This window comes from Patiria miniata, unplaced genomic scaffold (genome assembly GCF_015706575.1).
Source record: "Patiria miniata isolate m_02_andy unplaced genomic scaffold, ASM1570657v1 HiC_scaffold_10, whole genome shotgun sequence".
Taxonomy (NCBI): domain Eukaryota; kingdom Metazoa; phylum Echinodermata; class Asteroidea; order Valvatida; family Asterinidae; genus Patiria; species Patiria miniata.
Window position 1 is genome coordinate 17,126,267 of NW_024037048.1, and position 10,467 is coordinate 17,136,733.

Below are 10,467 nucleotides of genomic sequence, written 5' to 3' on the forward strand. Positions count from 1 at the left end.
TCAGGGTTTTGTTGTTTGGAATGAGGAATTCCTGTCTGACATTATTTCCGCCTCAACTTTCATTTCGCACGCTTCAAACTAAATTATTGTTCACATACTGACTGGTTTAGTTTTTGAAAAAGTTAAAATCTTGTCACTATATGGATAGCACACTGTACATTCACGGAAAGTTGTATTGTCAAAACAAAGGCTATCAGTAGGACTTTTTTTTAGTCATATCTGATTACAGTATTTTGAAGAGTTTAAAACATCAAGTTCCCTGCTGATTTCAGAATAGTTTCAACTGATTGTGATTAATGCTTAAACAAATTCACGCACTTTTAATACTTTAAAAAATATGTCTTTCTTTGGTTTACAGAAGACATATTGCGAAAGCTCCATTCTTTATAAATAACCTCACCAATAAAATCAGTATGATCAACCACCCCTTATTTTCTTCCTCATTTTGCCATTTTAATGTTATCAATTTAATTTTAAAACACGGAAACTCTGATGCAATGTACTCGCATTGTTTCCCGGCAATCACTGAAACTAATTCAGGATCAACAGTTATGGGGAAGTTGGTCACGAAAGAACGTTTATCAGGAAATCCGGACATCAAAAACATTCCTGTCTTATTGTGTGTTATTGCTCAAGCAGTACCCTTTCAACTTTGTCATTTCGCTAGAGTTCACAGTGCGCTTTGATCATCAAGTTACATTCAGAAGGATGAACGAGTCATGAATATAGAGGGCGCAAATACAAACGGACCGGATTGTGATATGATGCACACAGTTTTATACAAGTTCAAATTGCTTTATTTAACTGGGTGAATTTGTAGAAATCATGTGTAGAGTTGGTGTTTGTACAAATTGCTCAGGCTTTCTGTTCGCCTGAAGAGATTGAAGCAAAAGCTCTCGATGAATTCACTCATGTATTTGCATGTTGGATTCCACTCAGCATGCCGCTGAGATTCTGTTGGATATTTGGACAAACAGCCATATTGATTTTTGGCTTATTTTTCGAAAGTTTTTGGTGAGTGGTACAGATTTTCACAAATCTGAAATATTTTGTGAGACAAGTTTCAGTTGACAAACAGATGGTGGCTTACTAGAGCCAAACCGGTGCGCTGATTTCCTATCCGGAAAATAAATCTTTATTGAACGACTGTAACTTGACTGCAGTAGTCCAGCTGTAGTGTTTGCGCCTCTACTTCCTTGGTATGAGATCGATTTCCCCCACAAATGCAGAAACTGTATGCTCATTGTGATTCCTATAACTACAAGTTCAAGCAACCTTGAACCAGTTAGAGGAACATATGATCAATTGCTCACAATCTTAAGTATGATTCAGCACAACTAACTTTTGAACTTTTAGCTTAGTTGATGCTATACATTTGACCAAAACAGATAAATTAAAGGGATTATTTTTTTGGTTTTTGTCACTGAATTTCGTTGCTAACACACGTTAATAGTCTGCCCACCGGCACACTATTTCGAAAACGTCTTCAATTTTTTAAGACGATATATATTGTCTGATATAACACTATACAAACACGAAATAATTCAGTGTCAAAAACAAAGCTGTTCAGACTCGACTGGTTTTGAATCAAATTTTGGGAGCATTTTTTTAAAGAGCTCATTACATCAAGTTCCCTGCTGTGATTCAGAATAGTTGAAATTGATTGGGATTCGCACTTATTCAAAATAATTCACGCACTTGTAATAGTTCAGGTAAAAAAATTACTGCGTTAACATTTTGGTTTAAAGAAAACAATCTTGCGAATGTTCGACTCTTTAACCTAAACAGTATATAGGTATGATCAACCACCCCCTTATTTTCTGCCTCGTTTTGTCCCTGTTTAATTTATCATTTTAATTTTTAAACATGAAATCCTGATTCGATGTACTCACATTGTATTCCGGCAATCACTCAAACTAATTCAGGATGAAGAGTTATGGAGAAGTTGGTCACGGAAGAACGTTTATCAGGAAATCCAGACAACTCAAACATGCCTGTCTTATTATGTGTTATCATTTATGTGGATACTCAGTACCCTTTGAACTTTGTTGTTAAACTGTGTCATTTCGCTAGAGTTCACAGTGCGCCATTCCGGTTTGATCATCAAACATTCAATCACTGCAGGATGAACGTGTCACTGAATAAAGAGGGCGCAAACACAAACGGACCGGATCGTGATGATGCTCACAGTTTTATTCAAGTTCAAATTGCTTTATCTAGTTGGATTCATTTGTAGCAATCATGTACAGCGTTGATGTCTGTGCACATTATTCGTCCCTTCTGTTCCCTGTCAAGGGCGGATCCAGAACACAATTTTTTGGGGGTAGCCCCCCCAAAAAATTGGTCCCCGGAAAGTGGGTCAAAAAAATTACGGCGTGGGGTTCAGGGCCCGCTTAATCATGGGCCCCGAATTCTTTGTAATTCTAAATGCTCTGTGGCGATCTGAGGAAATTTCTGACCACTTTAACCATTTTTTGTTTCGAAAAGATGGTAGTGTACCCAGTGCGTGCCTTTATTGCGACGTCACTTAAAAACAAAATGGTTTTTTTTGGGGGGGGGGGGGCATGGCCCCTTCCCCCCCCCCCCCCGGATCCGCCTTGTCCGCTGTTCGTCTTAAAATATGAAGAACAAGCTCTGTTTGCATGCAGGGTTCCACTCAGCATGCCACTTAGATTTCGTTGAATATTTTCTTGAAATATGGCGATAGTAGTATTTGCTGAATACTTTGAAAGTGTTTGGTCAGTTGGTACAGAAATAATAATAAAAAAAATATGGGACATTATTCGGTTAACAAACAAATGGGGGATGATGCTAGTAGTCAAACCGGTGCGCTGATTTCCAATCCGGAACATAATTATTTGTGTAACGACCGTACCTTGACTGCGGTGTCCACCTGATTTCCGCCACTACTGCCTTGGTATGAGATTGATTGTCCTTGATAATGCAGAAAATGTATGTTCATTGTGATGCCTACAATTTCAAATGCAAGCAATTCAAAATAGAAAACATAGGATTATTTGCTTTTGAAATTTTTTTTCGTGAGAAGCAACAAAATGGCTTTAAAAACTTAAGAAGGTCGCAACTAAACTGTTGAAGTTTCAGCTCAGTGGATACTATCATTAAGAAAAAGCAGAGAAAACGTATGCACTATTTTGTTGGATCTCGTATCTTGATTCCGTGCTTTATAACACCTTAACTATTTTTTTTTAATTTTAAAAACACCTGCAAAGTTTTCAACCGACATATCAGGCGAAATACTTTTACCGGGTATTTGATACCAGTCTTCCCAGCTAACACATTTACGTTGTGACAACGTTGCAAAAAGGTCAGGTTTTCGTTGTTGCCACGTGAGGAAAATGACGTTGCGGCAACGTAAAAATGTTGACTCGCGTGCGCGTTGCTACAACGTTATCACGCAACGTTACAATGACGTTTCCTCAACGTAAACGCAACATACATCACAACTTTTTTTGGTCGTGATTGCACATGATTACCACCTTGACGCAACGTTATTTGCGACCAAATTGACACATAACAGCAACTTCTACGCACGTTTCTACAACCTTTTGGCGACATGATTACCACTTGATTAGCACGTTACTGCAACCTAATTTGGGACGTCACTGCAACTTACTGGACACGTTGATGCAACTTATTGTACACGTTAAAGCAACGTATTGGACACGTTTAAGCAACTTTATGGGCACGTTACTGCAACTTTATGGGGACGTTACTGCAACTTTATGAGGACATTGCTGCAACTTTGCGGGCACGTTATTGCAGCTAAATGGGACGTTTCTGCAACTTTAAAGAAACGTTGCTGCAACTTTGTGGACACGTTACTACAACCTAATGGACATGCTGCTGCAACATGGTGGCCAACTTACTGCAGCCTACTGGGCATTTATGGAGAAATGTTTCTGAAAACGATAACAAAACAATTAAACATACATGTAATTCATGTTTCTCTAATTTTATTACAAAGAGTGTTCAGAAACAACAGCATGTAAAAACATTACTAAAATGCAATCACTAAAACGGTAAGTGTAATTAATACTCACTGCAATTATTTGGACACATCAACATGCACATTTTACTACAGGGTCCATTTCGTGAATGGTATACAATTAAAGTCTTTTACTTGAATCCACATTAAGGAATTCACGCCTTAGTGACTGGGCTGAGCTCTGACGATCGGTTCATACTTCAAGTGAAAGCAAATTTTGAAATGTTGACATCGAAACCATTTGACTCCAAATTGCCCAGAGTTAAATGTGGTTCACTCTTTTTTCCCCAGAATTTTTAGCGCTGGCGTTAATGATTGCCGTAACTTCACAAAGTGAATTGCCGTAACTTCACAGAGTATGAACCAACCTTTTAACAAGACAATAACGTTGTTACTGAGCAATTAGAAGATAAAGGGTCGATCTGGTCGCCAATAATATAGCCAGAGCCGGAATACAAGGGCTATTATCGTCGACCAACTAACCACTAACCGGTTTTATACATCACCTTCAGAGGGGTACCATATCACAATGTTACCCACACTAGAGAATACCTATTCATGTATTGGATCAATTCATGAAAAATACACAGTGCTATACGTAACGTACATTCAGGCAAAATAATTGTTTCAAATAGTATTTGAAAATTAGTATTTTCCACTGTCCGTGATGAGAAATATAGTATAGGAAGGCGACTTTCACATCGAACAAATAAAATAGATCAGACAACTTTTAATCTACTGAATCACATGCTTTTTAAATCTGTCCTCTATCTAGATCCTTCAATTTCTTTCTCTCCCATGGAACATCTTCAAAAGAAAACTCAAAGGAATTGTTTTGGTTTTTTTTTGTAGCTACAGAGTCTATGAAAAAGAATTACACTTGAAAGGGATACTTGAATAGCGTTTGTTCGTGAAGATATATTTGTATGCAGGGAACTCGCAAAAACCTGCATTTTAAAATATTGACATTTCAACATGATTTTCTTTGAATACCTCCATTAAGATTGGCTAATTGCCCAATCTATGTTTTAGCGTAACATTCATCTAATGGAACCTTTAACAGAAGATTATCCAGATGTAGAAGTAAGTGGATTCCTTGTTCAGCAAGGTTAATTGTCAATATGGCACTTCTCCAAAGACACGAATCTGACAAGAAAATAAGGAAAACAAAAAACAATGTATCAATTATTTAAACATTATGAACCATTTAATGGTTGCTGCCTCAGGCCTAAAACACTCACTACGTGTCACGCTGGCTCACCAGATGTGAAATTTAAAACTACATGTATATCCAGATAATGTCTGTCTTCTCAATACATGTACTTCAAGCAGAGCTGTGCCTGTGTTTCTACATGTACAATCTTTAACCCACAAGAGACAGGGATAAAATAAATGAGCCTCTTGTTTCAAGTTGACCCTGAAGTCAAGGATATTTCTCAAATTTAAAGGGTAACCAAAAACCCTGGTTGAGAGTTAAAGCGCAAGCCTGTTTTACGCATTTTTATGTAATCTAAACAACTTCATGTTCAAATGTATGTACGTAACGATCAAAATGTTGGTTCTTCCGCAAGTTTATGGTCTTGGTAGTAGGCATTGCATTAGGTCTATGGTGCTCGTTTCAGAAGTGTATTTAAGGTGTTTGTCGCTGATACCTTTGGACCAATCAATTTAGTGACTGCGATGGTTAGTTTCTTAATACACTTACCTTGAATCTTGGCCCTTCTAGACAACCAAGCACAATCGGCTGCCATTTCTAAAAGTTCATGCGAAGTCATGTCATGCAGGTACCTGAATATAATACAGAAAATATTTGATTACCAAAGAGCTCAAGCTTTTTTAAAGTTATTTAAATTCCACACGAAACAGTTTCATTAAATATTAAGAAGAACCGTCCAGTTGCAGTTTTGATATGCGCATAATTATTTTATGCGAATACACACTGGGTACACAGTGTTTATACGTCGGTGAAGGGCAAAACCTAATTTGATTCATAATTATTTTGATTAAAGATCCGTTGCCTACGCTACTTTCGAGTTTCACTTTGAAAGTTTATTTACTTTTTTTCAACTGCTATTTTCCTGCGAAATACAAGTTATTATTTTTGAAAGACATCTAACGATAAAAATTATAAACTTCATTGCATTTTTTCACAACATTCAAGTTAAAACCTACTAAAAAATTAATCAGCTCTCGTCGGGGAGGTTCACGCAAAATGTGTGGGGTTTTTTTGGTTATTTTTAGAGAGTATTGGGCACGCATCTTTTCTGGCGCATGACTCGACAAGAATGACTTTGTTAAGGCGGACGTGCTAGTATGAACATTTTGAGTTGGAAGGATTTGGATATGCATGCAATGGGTTCACGGTCTTGAATTTTATAGTATAGATAAATTTCATGAATACATAAATTGAATTAATATAGGTGTCTGGTGAACGTCAGGTAATCACTTAACAAATTTCGACCAAGGTGTATTTTCAACACATTTTAAAAGTTAATTTCACCATCTTACAGAACATGTATATAGAAGGTCAGTGTATGTTGAATTACTTACAGCAACAACCTTGAAGAGATGTATGGGGTGGTTTTCAAAATAGTTAGAAACTTCCTCCCTCGAAGACTGCTGAAGTTAAAAGTTTAAACATGCCACATCCTGCTGCCAGTGCACTCACGTATAGCATACATGTGTACTGCCTACCTGGAGAAAGTAACGATGTTTTTTAAGGTTGAGAAATATATAAAACTAATCAAGTTTTAACACAGTGTAAATATGATGTCCCCGTGCTCTTCAACCCACATAAATAATACAACTAGTCTACAAATGACCCTTTTTAGAAAAGGCTTTTATAGTTCGCGTATTTTTCATTGATCTTGTAACAGTGCTGACCTGGCCCTGAACTCTACTCCACACACTTTGGTCAAACTCCCATAAATCACGCCAAACCCTGGGAGCTATACAGCCCGAAAGCCCGGATTGAAACTGTATACACTTGTTATTGTACAAGCCAACGAAAGCCAGATGACCGTTTATACGTGTACGGTCCTGGTACGTGAACTTTAGGCCTGACCCTTGAGACTAAAATGCTAATGCGCGTTGCTATTACAACCGTACACTGTGTCTTTGAGCGGGAATTTTATAACGGACTGTTTATGCTCAAATTTTCTCTAGTTTTAGTTGAGAGAAAATCAACTCAGATATATAAATTAAGAGATACCCCAGGTAACAATTTCACGGTTGTTGGCTCGGGTATCATGGGTATCTCAATACAATATTTTTACATTTTAATTAATTCATCAATTTGAAGGAAAAAATACAAACATAGGCATATACTATAGTACACAAATCAAAAGTCTTCTCGATATAATGTATACACTTTTGCCATTTTTACCAATTGCTAAAACAATATCTGTTTTATGTAAAATTATAACTACCGAACAAATAACTTTCCAACCTAAAACGTTTTTAAAAAGGTCTAACATGAATTCGAGTAAATCTGATCCACATGTATAATATTTCCTTGGAATAATACCAAGATTTTATTATCAAATTGAAAACCAAATGACTTGAACGTTTCTTTCAGTGTATGATTTCCAAAACTGTTCGCATTGACGAGCCTCCAATCTCAATTGAGGCACATATTTTCACTCCTAATTAATCTACATTTATTCTGATCGAGTCTGAAGAACATTTTCAACAATTATTAAAAAAAACCAAAGATGATAGGCATAGGAAAATCTTCATTTTTTGACAGCGACTTTGTTCGAAAAGTTGTTTTACTTTAATTTGATCCTTTCATCAGATTTTTAGACAATGTGTTCGACACAAGAATGAAGTCAAGATACAGAAAATTTCATTCCTACCTTCTAAGAAATGCTGTAGTGAAAATAACTTGCTTGGCGACCATGGCTACTTCACATCAACTGGACGGCGAGTCGGCGACCGTTATAGTGAGCTGCTGCTGCTCGATTGCTGACTCGACTGAGCAGAGCAATTCAAATAAGCTATCACGCGGTCTGGACGTGGAATTTCTGCTGATGCGCATGCGCCATGGTAATATTTTCTTTGAGAACAGGAATCATATTTCTAGTTACGTTGGTGTGTGCAATAAAGTACATGTATACATTGAGTATTCAACAATGAATATGAGCGGGAAACAGTCGCGCTTTGACCACGATCTCATCCATCTTAGACCATTAGAAAAATATCTGGAAACATTATATTCCTACTACGACAAAACAAACATGATGATGTTCGAAATTTCATGAGTTACATTATTAATGCAAGGCGGCACCCAAATGTTAATTATTATCAAATAAAACATCATTAATTAAAACATATTATGTTCACTTCACATTCAGTAAATCGTAATCACAATGTTTTTGTCAATACCAAAACAGCATGGATCGTAACGCACAGCATAATTGCAACTTAAATTCAGTGTCAAAACACCTTTATAAAACGTTACAGCAACGTGAGCTCTCAACATAACACAACATGAAAATACCAAACTGCAATGTCACGACAACATGAAATTTACAACTTAACAACACCATTATGGTGAGACTTTTATGCAACGTCATCATAACGTCATGAGCACAGCAACGTGGTGTAAATTGTTATCTACAACGTCATGACAACGTGAGAATAACAACATACCAACAACGTTGTGAAAGTACCCACGTACAATGTTACAACAACGTCATGAATTTTACATCACTGCAACGTTTTGAAATACTAAACTACAACATCGTGACAATGTGATTTTCACAACTGAAAAAAACGTTATAAAATAATGTAGATGGAACGTTAACTCAACGTCATGATTATAACCTCACAGCAACGTTGTAAACATTCTAAATTACAACGTTCTGACAACGTAACATTGACAACTTAAAAACAACGTCATGAAAACACCTACATTTAACGTAACCACAACGTCATATTTATTACTTTATTACAACGATTGTGAAACGACCACCATACAACGTCAATACAATGTCATATGATGACTTTCGTACAACGTTGTACAAATTACCAATATACAACATTTTTACAACCAACAATTATACAGTCAAACGTTGTGTCAACGTTGCTTGAATGTCATCGTGACACGTTACCAAATGACAACATTTTCACAACTTTGCACAACGTTGTGGCAACGTGATGTGTTAGCTGGGTTATCTTCACTCTCAGCATTGCAAGGTTTCTGCCATTAAATGTACTTTTCCGGGCAATTGCAAATGATCCTACGTGTCCTTAAATTCTTTTTGCATACAGATTTCTCTCAGAAAATCTGGGCATTTGTTTTGGTAGTTATTACGTTTGATTTGAAAATATTAAATCCTACAAAGAAGACTTGAATATTGTTGCTCGTGCGTGGGTCTGTTCGGGACTGTTGCATGCAGGACGCATTCCGCTTAAAAATATATTATCAATCCAGATCACATTTCGCCCGACAGAGATTTTGATCTGGGGGTGTTTTACTTGTGAAATTCAGCTATGCTTCCCCCAACAGCCCCCAAGATATCTCCCAGCGGATTTTCAATGACTCATTTTCGTTGGTATTATTTCCAGCTCGCAATCTGCTGAGTGTTGAGGATTCCCTTCGTGATAGAATTCAAGAACGTTACATCGAGGTGAGTGTCTGTTATTTGACATTTTCCTCACTCAATCATCGAACAGAGCAGTGATTTTGGTGGGAGACTGTATTTTTTGTCTATATTTATACACCTTTTGGTCAAAATTTTAACAGAAAACATCCCTCGAGTGATATTCCCTCCCTATAACACCCACCGTAGAACTATGCCAGACATTTTGGCCCGCAGTCTTTGCAAATTCCTCGTTAAACTCATCAGGGTGCCTCGAACTTATAGCGGAAACACGCTGAAATTTCCTTCACATTTTTTTTTTGCAGGTACATCAGTTGGCAAAAAAAGAGAACTAAGATGAAAACAAATATTGATCACACCAATATTTAGTTGCTGTGTAATCAGATTCTTTGGAATTTGTCTTCTTTTCTTTATTTTTTAAATCGGAATTGTGTTCGCAACCGTTGTCCTAATTTTTCCTTGATCGTTGATCACGTTGTAATTCGTTTGTGATTGTTTATCAACTTCGGGAATCATAACATATAGGTTTTCCCGTCCAATTTCGCAACTTGTTCTTCCAATCTGAGAGACTGTTCATTACATTGAAAAAAAGGTCGCATTTAGCGCATTCGATTTTTTTTTAAATATTTTACACCAACCAAAGCGTGAAGGCAACTTTTCCGTGCAAAAGAAAATCCATTTCTTTTGTTGGTATTCGATTTTGCACTGAGTGTCGGCGAATTTGTAAGAGGAAGTATTCATTTTCAACGAAAGTGCAATGGAATAAGGAGTCTATTTAATTTGCAATTCGCAAATCGCCAATCGTATTGGCCACACAAAAAACAAATTGATATGTTTTTTTTTTTACTTTCAAAG

The 10,467-nt window shown here is 36.8% G+C and overlaps 1 long non-coding RNA gene across 1 annotated transcript; it reads right to left on the reverse strand.

Annotated features, from left to right (window-relative positions):
• Nucleotides 1–4,636: 4,636 nt before the first annotated feature.
• On the reverse strand, nt 4,637–8,723 carry LOC119739100. Its single transcript, XR_005272535.1, has 4 exons — nt 7,864–8,723; nt 6,557–6,700; nt 5,712–5,794; nt 4,637–5,152 (listed from the first exon to the last, which is right to left on the reverse strand). It is a non-coding gene; the product is annotated as an uncharacterized LOC119739100 (long non-coding RNA).
• Nucleotides 8,724–10,467: the final 1,744 nt, after the last annotated feature.